The sequence below is a fragment of the Lactuca saligna genome, chromosome 6 (assembly GCF_052625555.1).
Source record: "Lactuca saligna cultivar CGN05327 chromosome 6, ASM5262555v1, whole genome shotgun sequence".
NCBI lineage: Eukaryota > Viridiplantae > Streptophyta > Magnoliopsida > Asterales > Asteraceae > Lactuca > Lactuca saligna.
This window is the reverse complement of record NC_136422.1, coordinates 15,722,790-15,738,876: the sequence shown is the minus strand read 5'-3', so window position 1 is coordinate 15,738,876 and position 16,087 is coordinate 15,722,790. Positions and strand designations below refer to the sequence as shown.

The 16,087-nt window shown below is 34.8% G+C and overlaps 1 pseudogene; it reads left to right on the top strand.

The window, feature by feature from the left end:
- The first annotated feature begins 15,435 nt into the window (after positions 1-15,435).
- On the top strand, positions 15,436-16,071 carry LOC145000786 (monothiol glutaredoxin-S5 pseudogene; annotated as a pseudogene).
- The last annotated feature ends 16 nt before the right edge of the window (positions 16,072-16,087 follow it).

Here is a 16,087-nt window from a genome sequence, read left to right as displayed (position 1 = left end):
ACTTCAAGAAATGGATCTTTGAAGGCAAATAATGTAGTTTATTTGACATATGTGAACCTTATTTATATGTAAAGGATTCGTAATGATATTTTTACTAAGGTGTCTAGAAAATAATTAAGGAACTATACACTTTGGTGTATGACTTCCTTTCTAATGAATGTCTGAGATTAAGCACAAGATACCAAATCAACTTTACTAACAATTATAGTAGTTTTGATTATATTTTACATGGTAAAACATAATTGGAAAGGGAACTTCCCTAACGAGGGTTTCCAGGCCAGCTTTCGCGCACCGACTAATCCCCTGCTGCAAACATAAAGCTTTGCCTCATGCCCTGGAGTCACTACAGGCGAACCTCAATGGCCACAAGGGCTGAGTGGTGCCAGGATTTGAGCATGGGTCAATAGGTTATCCACCATATCTTCCACATGCCTTACCAAGTCACCACAACCCAAGTGGTTAAATCTTTGTTGAAGGTTTCAAAAGTTGAGATGAAAACCGGTAAGAACCATCTAAGGCCTTGGTGATAATAAATGATGAATTAAATCTTACTTGGTATGATTTACTTTCTAATCAATAGAAATATAATCCTTTAATCTTTTTGGGATAATACTTCAATCACTATTAATTGTATCTTAAATACTATACCAAATAATAAGTAGATTAAAAACTTTATAAGATTTAGTATGGAAAGGCTCCATCCTCGTTTTACTTAATGTTTTGCAGATTTGAAGCCGATGTTAGACTAAAGCTTCTGAACCTAAAATCTGCTAAACACATATTTTTATAATACTCTAAATGTGGCTTAGATTATTATATGCAAACCCGTCAAGAATAAGTCCTCTTATTCTTGTGAAAGCTAAGTTAGTAGACATCAAGCTTCTAATGACAAAGTGAGTGGCAGGTACATGGAACTTGAAGCAACTCAAGAACCATAATGTTATGTAGTAATAGTTGGCACTAGTTTTAACAAGGATTGTTAAAATTGAATAATAGTTATTCACAAACACAAAATGTTCGCATTAATGGTAGAATTCATATATAACTTGAGAAAATGTGGAATCTATCATTGATGATATTGTATTGATGGTTTCTGGAAAATCCATCAAATACCAAGATGCTATGTTAGATCTCGAATCTGATAAATGATTTAGAGTCGTGAACATGAGATGTAATCCATGTATGATAATCAAGAATGGGCTTGATAATAATTTTTCACTATAACAAGTCTAGAAGGAATAAATAATTCTTCTAGAAAGAATAAATTACATGGATAACCATACACATTTAAAGCAAGTATTGTAGTAAAAGGATTTTCTCATACTCATTTCATTGACTATGGTCCTCATCATACTCATGACATTGACTGTGATGAAACCTTTTTCACATGTAGCTACGATTAGATTAACAAGGATATTATTTGCTATAAATTCATACTTTTAATATGGGATATAGTAAATAGATTTCAAGAAAGACCGCTTTTCTTAATAGACATCTAGTGGAAGATATCTATATAGATTATCCTTGAGGTTTTCTTAATGCAAGTTATCCTAAAAAATGTGTAAATATTGAGATCCACTTTTGGATATAAATCAAACATCTCAATGTTGCAATCATCATTTTACGTAAAACCACAAGGTATGTTTTTATATCAAAATGAATAGAACATGTGTGTTTACTAAGAACTAGTGGGAGCATAGTGAAATTCCTAATCTTGTTTGAGTGAGACATACTTAATCATTTGAAATCACATTCAGACTAAGCAAGGTCGTTTTCACATTGACTCGGAAAGTGTTTCTAAAATGAAAGACTTAGGAAGGAAAGGAGATATTCTTGGAATGCAAAATTTTTAAGATATAGATAAAATGAATGTTATAAGTTTCATGTCAATTTTCCAAAGAGAAAATGGATTATGGGAGTGTGTGACTTGAACTATTGATTGGTCTGTGCAGATATCTGATTATCTGCCACATTTAATTCACAACCAAATGTGTCTTTGTTCCAACCATCATGTAAGCCCATACAGAGGATAGGCTGGTTCGCTTAAAGAGAATCTTTTCTATGATCAGATAGGAATCATGTAATACATGAGCAGGCTCCGTAAGATCTAGTTCACCTAACTTCAGATTGAATTTAATAGTATACAAATGCATTCATTTCCTCTGCATTGATGCAATCTAGGATACTATCGGAGTGAAAAAAGGATCGATCTCATAAGGATCATACCAAACCCCATCAATCGAATCACTTTTTCGAGAAATACGAGACATCTAAGTCATACAAGTAAAGAGATCTATTCATTGATAAGAAAAAGAAAAAACGTGAACGGGGACTGGATTGATGATAAAATAGAATCCTGGGTTGCAAACAGCGATTCGATTGATGATGAAAAAAGAGAATTCTTGGTTCAGTTCTCCACCTTAACGACAGAAAAAAGGATTGATCAAATTTTATTGAGTCTGACTCATAGTGATCATTTCTCAAAGAATGACTCTGGTTATCAAATGATTGAACAACCGGGAGCAATTTACTTACGATACTTAGTTGACATTCAAAGGTTCCAAAGATTTCTACAGGTTTTCAAACTTATTTTACCAAAGAATATCAAAATGTGATTTTCCTAAGTATAAAGGTTTTCCAAGGTTTTCGTCAAATTTCTCTTTCACGTCGTATACTTATACTTGTTAGTTACCGTTGCTTCGCTTTCACCTATTGTAAACTCCTACTTGATAACGCTTTCACTTCTTGATACGCTTATACCTGTTATTGCCTCTATTTCGCTTATACTTGTAGTCACTTATACTTGTTAGACACTTCTACTTCATTAGTTGTCGTTTCCACTTCGTGATACACTTATACTTGGTACACTTATACTTCACGATTCGATTATCCTATACTGTGTGTTTACACTTTACAATTCAGTTATTCCACACTATTCGCTCACACTGTATGTTATACATCACGATTCGGTTATTCCACACTGTACGTTTACACACCACGACCCATTTATACATCATGATGCGTTTCCACTTGTTACACACTCAATCGTAGTTAGATGTATGTTTGTACCTTTATAGGTTCATATAAATAATGATTGAAGGACTTAGGAAGGCTTGTCCGCCCTATTTCCTTTTCTTCGTTGAGATGTGGTATGGTGGGATCGGATGGCCGTCCGAAGGTCGTTGATTCATTAATTGTTTGTTATGTATGCGAGCATAGACATATAGGTTTACTCTAGTCAGTTCAGTTATGAGTCTCTACCCCTAGTTTAGCACTTACATATGAAACCCATTACCCACTATTTGGGGATGCATCTTCAGGACACGGCCTTCTCCATCATCTAGTTGGTAATCAGAGTCTCCTGTAGGGAGAACAGACATTGTGTGTATAGATCTATACGGGATTGACACCCCCGCACCCTAACTGCTAGCTACAGTCCACGGCCTACCAAGCCAAGGGGTGACAAATGTCATAATTTATAGACGCTTGTAGGGCGTCAGGTACTCTAGTGTCGGTTAGTATGGTTACGAGTATCCCAGGTTGCCTTATAATTCATGGCCTTAAGGTAACGGTATTTCACCGGCAATTTACACTATATGCTGGTAACTCATTTTCAGAGTCACACTGTTTTGACCTTGCAAGATTTATCTTTCATTTGATACTGTCTGCGGTTTGTATTCTCTATTTTGACCTTGCAAGATGTATCTTTCATTTGATACTATCTGTGGTCTGTATTCTCTGTTTTGACCTTGCGAGATGTATCTTTCATTTGATATTGTCTGCGGTCTGTATTCTCTATTTTGACCTTGCGGGATGTATCTTTCATTTGATACTGTGCGGTCTGTATTCACTGTTTTAGACCTTACCAGCTGTACCTTTCATTTGGCACCTTCTGGGGTCTGTGTCTCCATTTGTTAGACGGAACTAGGCGTATCGTTCGTTCGATAATCTCCTGGAGTCTATGATTCCTTTGCCTTAGTCAGCAGTCCTCACTGCTGAGGCATATGTTATTTCCCTGACTTCTCTTTCTTCCTTTAATAATCAAATTCAGTATTTTGATAATGATAGTGATTAAGGTAAAACTACTTTTTACCACATAACTCCGTCCAGTCTTGGTAGAAGGCTGCTTTTATTAAAGAAAATATAGGATTTTCTGGAAAGAACTCTAATACACTGTAAACTCTGAAACTACTACATTATGAAATTATTTGAATAAAATGTGACTAATTACTTATGAACTCACCAGCATTTGTAAAAATGCTGATACTCGCTTTTCAAATAACTTGTATTCTCAGGTTAGCATTAGACAGGTACATCCCCGGAGCTTTTGATGAAGATAGCTTAGTACCATGTTGTTCTTATTACATTTGTCTGTATTACTTTAATACCCTGTTATGTAAACTATCTAAAACTATTAGTATTAATGCAATGTTTTGTTGTACTTTGATTACTATAATGCATGTGTTGTGATACTTGACATGACGTCATCCACCCCAGAACGTTTCCGCCGTTCCGGTTTTGGGGTGTGACAGATTGGTATCAGAGCATTGTTTATAGTGAGCTAAGTATATCAATTCATAAAAGATATACATCCTATAAATACAAAGGGATAAAACACTCTAACCAAGAATTATACTTTAAAATATAACCATATTTTACCAAAGTATAAAAACGTCCACAATCTAAACACTCGAACACAAGTATCACAAGAAGAACAAGAATAAAAGTCTTCGGATGTTGAGCGCTACAGTCAAAACTGGGCAATTATGTAATCGTAAGCTGGAATAAATGTAACCTGATCAACTACATTTATTCGAGATGCGATGAACGTGTGCTTGGGAGTGATAGTGGTGTTGCAACATGTCTGAAACTTACCAACTAGGAATGCTAGAGCCAAACATAAAGCTAAAATACAATAGGAGTATTTTGGAACACTAAAACACTCGCATAAATCCCAGAATCATATTCAGAAGATAAGAAAACAAACAAGAAATTAAAGTACCATAGGGGTATTTTAGGATACATAGATAACCTTGTGTGAAGAACTAAAAGATCCTTATTGATATACCTACAACTACAGAGAGTATACTTCCAAGGTCATATATAATAAGGATCCCAGAGGCTAAGAATGTGTGGTTTCGCCCTAATTCCTTTTCCTCGTTGGGATGTGGTTCTAGAGTAGTATCACATATTCGAAGGCCTATCGGATCTAAGTTATATATGATTTGTATACCCCATGTAATCGTAGCAGGACTCGATATGGATCATCCAGTGAAATGTTAATAATCTCTTAGGATTCTTTAGACATTTCCATTCTCGCACGAACCCTGTAGAAAACCCTATCCACTTCAGTACTCGGCAGAAGAGTTGATTCCGGCCCCGAAGAAGTTCATTGAGACGATTTCCAGCTCGGAAACGAATGAACTAGGTCGAGACTATTAAATTCACCAAGTGCCTATATCTCTTAAGGACATCGGTGAGAGATTCGCCTAAATTCCTGAGATTTTCAGTCATCTATCGTGTAGTGATGACACCCATACTTGAATTCGGAAGTAAGGCGGAGCAGAAATTCAATATATCCATACGAGAAGAGAACGCTATGTAACTACCCGAAGGAAACTAACATCGGTCCCGGTCAGGGATACGAGGTAGACAGAGGGAACCAGTACATGGAACCCGAGAAGTGTCTTTGTCCTCGTGTTTGTCACGCTAATACACCCATAAAATAATACAATTTAGTGAGTTAGTGGTTACACAACTCACGCTATGTGTTAGGTAAAAATCGTTGTTTCCCGTTGCCAGTTACACGATTAGAGCGGATCCCCGCACCTCTATTGAGAATATTTAGCCATAAGTCTTCATGAGCCTCTCTTTCCGCGGCTTCGTTCCGAACTGTTCTCAAATCTTTCCGGGCCGGAGAGTGAAACCTTCCCAGTATAATGGTAACGTAGTAGGAACGACTCGCATCTTATGGCCTGTTTCCGATACTCACACTCTTACCTTGTACACCATTACTACATCATAGGGATGTAGGTCGACACTCAGACAACCAGTACTCTAGGCATGAGAAAAATTTATGCCTAATACAGTTAGGACAGATGTGTCCAGGGTTTAGCCATCATCCCTCATTTTCATGCGTTCCTTTCCGTGTAGGAAAACCATGCCTCCGAAGAAGCGTAACCAGTCCTCAGGCAAGAAACTACACTCTTATTCGATGAAGCTACGTTCCAAGATGCAGTTTCAGCATCTGTAGCAGCTGTCATGGCTCACCTGAATGCTAACAACGCCAACGTTAGCAAGGGCCCTATCGGGATTTCCAATCCTAGCAATGGACAACAACAACCAACCTCTACGTACCCAGCCACCCAAGAACCTAAACCGAATCCACTGAAGAGAAAGATCAAGATCGAAGAGGGAAGTACCTTAGCTCAAGGACCTTCCGAAGGGCAACGAGCTGACATGGTTAAATTCCCTGCCAACCCTTCCATCCCTACACCTAGAAGACCATACTTAGGAAATCTTCCCCATTTCAACAAGTGCAGCTACCATCATCATGGTGTCTGCCGGGAGCTCTATTGCGCTAGGTGCCACATGTTGGGGCATACGGCTCGCGTCTGCAGAACCCCAGTTGAGTTTATTACATCAACCACCAATTTGGGGACCAATCCAGCTTGTCGTCTATGTGGTGTGAGTGGACACTTCAAAAGGGACTGCCCAACCGAAGGAAAGGACAAGGACACAGGAGGAGGCTAGCTCTAATGCTTAGGGAGAAGCATCAAGGAACCCAGTAGATTTTTGGTACGTCTCTCAATCTCAGATAACTAAACCGAAAACATTAAAAGACTAATTCAAAATGTAAATATTTTCCCATTAAGGTGAAAGTCACAGCACTGTTATAAAAATAAAAATTCCTCAGGTAAAACTATAATGGCTAAACATATACGTTACGGCCATGTATAGTTAAGATAGATAGACCTAGATTGACTGAATGCCACCTCATTTCCTGTTCCTCGTTGGGTTGTGGATTTAGGGCGGAGTCGCTCAGTCAACAGTCCTCCCCACCTAAATTATACATGAGTAGTATATGTTAGGCGATTATAGAAATTCCCCGTGAGAATCCATTCATAAAAAGGTACTCTATTCGGAAACACTTAGGACTCTCTATAGTTCTGCGTCGACCCCATCGGTCCAAGTATCCACGGTAGTGATACACAGGACGAAACCTGAAATGCCTAGAACTTGTGTGCCTGTTCGGCGCATGACTCTATCGATCTTCACTTTATGTCATGTCGAAGTATGCAAATTTCGACGACTCTATTGATCATGGTTTGACGTAGAGCAACCATGTGTACATCCCTAGCAATGGACAACAACAACCAACCTTTGATAGTCAAAATCATTGTTTTTTAATGTATAACAATTCAGTCTTGATCACGAAATCATTGTTGAAAAAAACAGAGTGAAACTGTAGATAAAAAATGACAATCACATATGTTGGAAAATGACAATCATATAAAGCAAATTAGCCATGGTTTTCGATCCTACCCGGTTAATACCTGAATCAGTCCCGCACTAGTAAAACCGGTCCAGTTGGATTGCAGGTCAACAGGGGTACAATTGGCATTACCTAATGTTGGATGCAATTTGGAGTAATATAGGTACTAACTTTCATCCAAATCTATCGTAAGTTTTATGAAATTTGTTCACATCAATGTTTTTTCACTACTTGAATGTCACAGAGTACATAAAGTTGCATCAATGATGAAAAAATAAATTCAAATCATTAGCCTCTACACAAATAATAATAATAATAATAATAATAATAATAATAATAATAATAATAATAATATAAAAATGCAAAACTATTTTCATTCAAAAGTAACCAAATTTAAAATTTGTTCAAGTGAGTACCTCAAACGAATTTTCGAAAGCATTAACCACCCAACTTGCAATTTTATTCTAGTATTATGATATTTTGTATTTTTTGTTCCATGGTTATAAACTTTTTTCTTTGTTGACGTGGCAGGTTTATTGAAACAGTTTCATTATATAGTTTCAATAAACATGCCACATAATCACTTTAATGTTTTCATCATTTTCCTAATATCATAACAAAATCGAAACTTGGTTACTATTTTAACAATTTTTGTTTTCCATAAACTTGCCACATTCAACAAACAAAAATAAAAAATTTCATAACAATGAAACAAAATTGAATGGTCAGTAAGTTTATGATACCTATTAGAAGAAATATAAAAGTTTGTTGCTATTTACTAACATTTTTAAAATTTCAATTACAATAGAGTGACAGTACCTGACATCAAATATGAGTTGTTGAAAGAAGAATCCACCCCGCTCATAATCAACATAATTAAATGTTTGCAAGAAAGAAAAACAACAAATGACTTCATATAAAATTTAAAAAAAAAAAAAAAAAAAAAAAAAAAAAAAAAAAAAAGATCCTCATCTTCATTAAACCGCCCTACAGTGCATATTCGATCAAAAAGTTCCCCTTCAGAAGCATATTCTATCACAACTACCACATGGGTTGGGGTCAATATGAGCTAAAATAGATTAAAATTTTGATTTTAGTAATTAATTTGTTACAGTATTAAAAATGATAATTTAAAAAAGAAAACATTGAAAATGGTTGCACCTCTGTGTACCTAACGATATTAGGATGTCTTAAAGACTTGTGATTGATGATTTCCCTTTGAACATTTTTGTCTATCTGACAACAAATATCAAACATTTAATTAAACAATAATCAAATCACAAATGAACTTCACAATTCCCACAAAAATTTTAAAGAAAAAACTAATACTCTTGATGCTAAAACCATGAAGAAGCTTGTGCTCCAATTTCAAGTTGCACTACTATAAATATGACATCTTGTCAACTCATTGATATCAATTTTATCGCTAATTAGGGAAAGAATTAAATTTCATGGTTTACAAACATAATTTTAATTTTCCCCAAATGCTTATCCTAAAATATTTGATCCTGGTTATTCGTTTAATCTTAACATGGATGCTAACTGTTAATTTCTAATTGCTAATTGCTAAATTGATTGCGATGAGAGTGAAAGATCCATAAATGTGATGAGTTTTCAAGCAATACATCATTCCTATGGTGTACATGCAAACCCTAATAGCTTTTGGATATAGTTTGTCTAATGAACATGCAATTGAATATCCAAAGCTATAAACCCTAGATCTAGCATACAATTAATCATATTAACATAAAATAGGAATTAGATCTAACATTTGGTTGTTATATAGCAATAACAATCTAATCCTTGGCTTCAGAAAGCTTAGTGCCTTAAGTGTTGCACCTCTAATGGACTCACAAACACCACTAAGCAACTAAATGAAGAAGAATGAGAGAGGAGGCACCAAAAATGACTAGAAACCCTAAAGGATTCCTTCCACACGTTTTTAGGGCCTTAGGGGTCTTTATATACTTAGGCTATTAGGGTTTTTAACTTAGGAAACCCTAATTTGACTGCTTAGGCCCTAAGCGGTCCATGGACTCCTTTAATTATATCCCTTGGACGAATTCCTTATGGGCTTCTCATAGAATTTGTCCAACCTATATTATTAGGTGATCCATAGCCCAATTGCAATTATGTTATAATTACAAATCCAGTCCCCTAAGTTTAATTAATCTCTTTTAGCCATAAAATTAATTCTTAATTAATTCTTGACTAATATTAATTAAACTATATGATTTCTCCTTTAATATATTATTCTCATAATATAATATATTAATAAATTATAACTAAACCTTTCTCTCCTTAATTCATCCTATATATTGCTATGGTGAAGGCAACCCAAAAGGACCATGCTCATAATCGGGTCAACTACATACCAAAATAGTTATGGACTTAGACACTAATCCAACAAAATGGAAACAAAATAAAACTCCCTTAAAGTAGACATATTGAAGTAAAATTAAGAATGCCAAAAAGGATCGATCAAAATCTAATAATGGTATTTCACCAATCAAACAAAAAAAAATACCAAAAACAGATACAGATTAAATCAAAACAATGAAAAGCCCCAACTAACATTTTCACCTCTTTCGATATACTTGGAGATTCATCAACCCTGCACAAATTTTAATAAAAGATGAATTATTTCCTTAAAATGAAATTATGAAATTTATATTTCTTAATTTTAGTCAGAGTAAAGTTAGAAAAAGGTGTACTTTTTAAATTTTCAATTACCATAGAGTGAAAGTAGCAGACACCAAATATGAGTTGTTGAAAGAAGAATCGACCCCACTCATAATCAACATAATTAAATGTTTGGAAGAAAGAAAAACAGCAAATGACTTCATATAAAAAAAATTTTAAAAAATGAAAAATAAAGAAAAGAACCTCATCTTCGTTAAACCTCCCTGCAGTGCATATTCGATCAAAAAGTTCCCCTTCAAAAGTATATTCCATCACAATTTCCAAATGGGTTAGAGTAAATGGTAAATTATCTTATTGTGAATTTTCTTCTTTGTTCTTATAAGTTGGGCTTTTATGATAAGAAAACACATTTGTCATTCTTCGTGGCTTCCTTGACATTTCATCAGGTTTTGATTGGGTGAAAAATGGGTGTGTAAAGACTCCTCCAAAGTCAATCTTTCCACTGTCCATCAAAGTAAGCATAATTCTTGATTAATTGAAAATTAACCATGCTTCTAATTTTTATCATGAGTCTAAATTATAAATACTTGGATTTTGTCGCAACAATTTTTGACAGAGATCAATACACTCAGGACTTAAGTCCTTTACATCTGGAGGAAATTGGAATTCTGTTGAGTTCATGATATTTTCAAGCAACTACATGAAAGGTGAAATGATTGTTAACCTAAACTATTAAAGAAAAATATATATATTATATCCTTGAAAGCCAAACACCTGATGGAAATATATAAATATTAATTTGATTATTTCCTGTAAATGGTGTTCTCCCAGGTGCAAGTTGAAATAGAAGGGCACCAACACTCCATAGATCATCCTGGTTTTCCATTTCTTTGTTAATATCTGATATAGATTGAAACAGAAAGTAAACTAAAGGATACCCTGACATTTTACAGAATGTAGTACCTTTGCATCATACGTATGAAGTTACATTATTTCTGGTGACCGTTCACACGATTGTTCAGATGAAATTCACCAACTGAATCAATACCTAATTACATAAGAAACAAATTTGAGGGGGAAAATTGACAATTAAGTAAACAAAAGCTGTAAAAACCTGTTTTTTCTGACGAGCTAAATTCCAAATCCTCCAACACATATTCTCAAGTCTGGTGTTCCTCTCTTGAGGACTCTTCATCACTTGGGCCTGCATATACATACGATGATGTTTAATTCCCAATTCCAAAGAAAAAAAACAAAGCAACATAAACACACACAATACACAATACACAATACACAATACAAACCACGATTCAATTCAATTCGATTCCTCCAAACAAAGTTAAAAGCATAACAGAAGTATAGGACAATAGACATGCACATAGATAGATTAATCAAAAAAATCAATGAATCCGACTTACTTTAACCTGGGAGCGATCAAGATCAGTCTCAATGAAGTTGATAACGTTTTCGATGGCAAGAAGATATTCGGGACCTCCATGTACCTGAACAATTTATCGTATATGGTGGGAAAAGAAAGAGTTGGTGAGATGTCGATGAGGAAAATCAACTAATACAGGAAGAGGTGACAACCTAATTACCTCCATCAGAAGCCTTTCGCCATTCATGGCCTCTGACGACACTGTGACTGACAACCGGCAGCAACGATATAGTTGTTGTCTTCATCCTCTCTCTCTCTCTCTCTCTCTCTTTCTCTCTCTCTTTCTCTCTCTCTCTCTCTCTCTGATCTCACTTTGTCTCTGGGACTCTAAGACACAAAAAGTTTTTGGGTGAAGAAGACGAACAAGGATTAGAGGGAGAAAGCTGGAAGGAGACGGAGAATTGGTGCGAAAAAGAAGGATCGAAAGACGAGTTAGAACAACACTCTGAGTGGAGGAGCTAGTGGGATCCGGAAGAGGAAGAAAGAGTAAAGAAGAATTAAAAAAAAGTGTATTGGAGGAGAATGGAGGCAACCGACTTTGAGGAAGAGAAGATAAGCATCAGCCAAAGCACAAGTTACTGGGGCAACATAAGAAAGGAGAAGACTTCCGAGTGCAGAAAAATAAGAAAGGAGAAGACTCGCGTACCCAAATAAGAAAGAGAGAAAAGGTACTATAGCTAAGGTTTTCAGAATTAATAGTATATACTAATATGATAAATGTCATAACTCATAACATAGTAACATGATAATTGATAACATACTAACATGATTATTGATAAGTGCATAAGGTCACAACATATAAACATACCAACAAATTTAGAAAAAATAATTAGGGGAAAGCCTTGTGGTGGACAATTCATTCCGAAAGAGGAACATACCTCTACTTTCTAATTAGGTCAACCTACAAAAGAAATTCAAAATTTTGTTTTGGGCTTATTAAAAAATTAAAAAAAAAAAAAATCAGACTTAGCGTATAAACTATTTTTCTTTTTGGCAAGTAAACCCACAATGACTTACAACCAATGATGATTGTAGTACCACTATAACGTTAACGAGAATTGTGGTCGCGACGTTATTAGCATCACCCGTATATAATCTGCTATTTGATACAATTATTTTTTTCTAAGACCGTGAATCGTTATAGTGTGCTATTAACTAAATAGCTCATATGACAAATATATATATATATATATATATATATATATATATATATATATATATATATATATATATATATATATATATATATATATTCTCAAGAAAAGGAAAAGAAAAAATGGTGGTGTAAACTAGGGATGAGGTTTAAAACCGAAAAAGCTAACCGGAAACAGAACCAAAATATGTAAAACCGGTATGGGTTTCGAGTTTAAAGAATGACTTTATCCAGGTTCCGACCAATCCGGGTCTCGGTCCTTTGGGTCCGGGTAAATCGGGTTTAAGATCCATAACTGGTGTTAGGAATCAGAACTGATTTATGTGAAAAGTTTAAAACATGCATATATTCGTTTGAAGTCGTATTGGAATGAGGTTTTTTTCCAAGAGTATAATTTATAGTTTGTACATGATTTTAATCTATAATTTTGTTATTTTTGGTTTATATTCATTGACTTACAGTCTCCTAAATTCGGGATATCAAATATGAATTTTTTTTGTTTCTCAGTTTTTTTAATGTTTTAAAAAAGAGTAAATTACACGAATGGTCCCTATGGTTTGGGATAATTTTCACGTTTGGTCCCTAAATTATTTTTTTTAACTCGGAAGGTCTCTACTAGTTGTTTTTTGTTACGCGTTTGGTCTTTATTTTACCTAAAAAAACTATAATTTAAATAGAGAAAAATGATGGGGTATGTAAGGTAAGGTGAAGGGGTTGGGGTTAGCATTGTGTTTATTTAAATAAATTAACAAATCGAGAGAAAAATAGTCTTTTTAGGTAAGACAGGGACCAAGCGCATAACAAAAGTAAATAGTAGGGATCTTCCAAGTTAAAAAAAATAAGTTAGGGACCAAACGCGCAAATTATTCTAAACCATAGGGACCATTCGTGTAATTTACTCAAAATACATATCTAAATCTTTTGAAGTCGGATTAACATGCGATTTATTCCAACATGTAGTTTAAAGTTTGTATATGATTTTAGATTATAATTTTATCATTTTTGGTTTATATTCATTGACTTAGTATCCCCTAAAGTCGGGATATCAACACTGTAAATTTTCAGTATTCCGTTTTTTGTGTGTGTGTGTGTTCTGTGAATGTTTTAAAACATGCATATCTAATTTGTTTGAAGTCGGATTAGCATGCAATTGTTTAGAATGTATAGCTTAGAGTTTATACATGATTTTAGACAACAATTTTGTTATTTTTAATTTAATATTCATTGAGTTATAGTCCTTCAAAATCGGGATATCAAAACTAAAAATTTTCAAAGTTCAATTCACTAAGTAATTATCAAAAAATTCTGGTTTTCTCGAGTTTACGATTGTAGACCCACTCTATCAGGTTCCACCCGACCCGCTTTGATGTTTTCGGGTTTTCCTATTCTATATATACCCACTTTACTTGATACCTTACTTGGAACCGAACCAAAATCGGTTCCTATGTCTGGTTTTTGATTCTACAAAATTTCGTTAACTGTTCTCCGGGTTCTCCTGGGTCTATCAGTGCCGGGTTTGGACATACTTTCATCCCTAGTGTAAAGTGTATACAATAACAAATGAGCAAAGAATATAAAAGATAGGGATCTAAAGTGTAAATAAATTAATTTTGGTATAGGCTTAAAAGAACGAAGCAACAGCCAAATCAAATCGATAAGTGTTTTATTTCCTTTTAAAACCCACTTACTATCTCCTGTATTACCTGGCAGTAATGTGGTAATTCATACTAAAAGTGATGGCGCTCATTCTTCCACAAAAGAATTTGATTAGTCCACTTACAACTCTGCGATGAATCATGCAAAGCTTTCTATCTTTAAAAGCAGTTCGGATTTCATGATGTTTGTATCCGTACGTTAAGTTAATTCCAACACGACTAATTGATTCATCTGTTTGGATGGTAGTTCTGCTTTTTATTATTCATTTCATACATTTGTGTTCTTTTTTCTCTTACTATCTTATTTTGTTCTCAGTTTGATTCTCCTATCCTCTTAAAAAAAAGCTGGCATCCAATATCTACCATAATTAAGGTATCACATAAAAACTTATACCTTTCCCCTTGAAAGTTAATATCATCATCTCACAACTACTCAAGTCTATTCGAATTTTGAACACGACATGACACGACATCGTGGTTTTTACAGTTAACATGAGCACGAATTCAAATTTCAGTTTCAGCCAATTTCATTTCGTATCGAGTATTTTTGTCGTGTCGTGTCATAAATTGTCACCCCTATCTACAATGCATTTTTACTCAATTCAATGCCACATCACTGCCTTTTAGCTCATTAAACTCTTCATAGAACCCCATTGGGATGGTCTAAGTGCAGGATGCAAGGCTTTTTAAATATAACTTTCTCGGAAGGTAACTAAAAAAACAAAAAAGAAATGTGAACTTTTGCAACTTATACTTGCTAAATAACTACATTTTATGTTAAGAAAAGTCGTTGTTGGAAAGGCAACAAAAATCTGGAACAAAGATGCTTGAAGAATCGAATATGAAGCCCTACGCATAAACACTTGGCCATAGATATCTTTATCTCCTTCCGTAGCAAAAAGATTCGCTGCCTACCAACTTTTTCCTATCATATCACTCTCAACTTTGTAGCAAAGCCCATCTTTAGAACCTAATTTCTCTATCCGTCACCAACCTAAAACATTCTCTTTTCTCCACATATCATCCTCAAAAACCCTATATATCTCCCCATGCTCACTCACTTTTCATACTAAAATTAAGGTGAACGCAATCTCTTCAATAACCAAATTGAACACATTCTATACAATCACTAACAGTTCTCAGTTATCTATCATATACATGGACCAAGTCAACATAATGGTTTCTGAGAGGCCTGTGGTGATCTTCAGTAAGAGTTCTTGCATATTATCCTACACAATCAAGTCTCTCTTCAATGACTTGGGTGTGAACCCTACTGTCTATGAGCTCGATGAGATAGCAATGAGCAGAGAGATTGAGCAGGCATTGTCTGGGCTCGGGTGCAGTATGGTCCCGGCTGTCTTCATTGGTGGTAAGTTGGTCGGTGGAACTAATGAGATTATGAGTCTTCAGCTGAAGAGGGATTTGAAGCCAATGCTCATCAGGGCTGGAGCTTTATGGGTTTGATTCAATAAATAATTTCTATTATAACTTAACGTAATAAAGCAGGCTTTAAGTTAAATCAAGTTTAGAACAAAATGTAAGATTATATCATAGATCATATTGTATGAGATAACATAAATATATGATGAGGCTACTAGTGTCAGCTTTGAACTTTATCTCCGCTCTCCTTTCCTTTTGGCTGGTAAGGATGCTGAGCAATAATAACATATTTCTACTTTTTACCTTACGTAATTTTGATATCC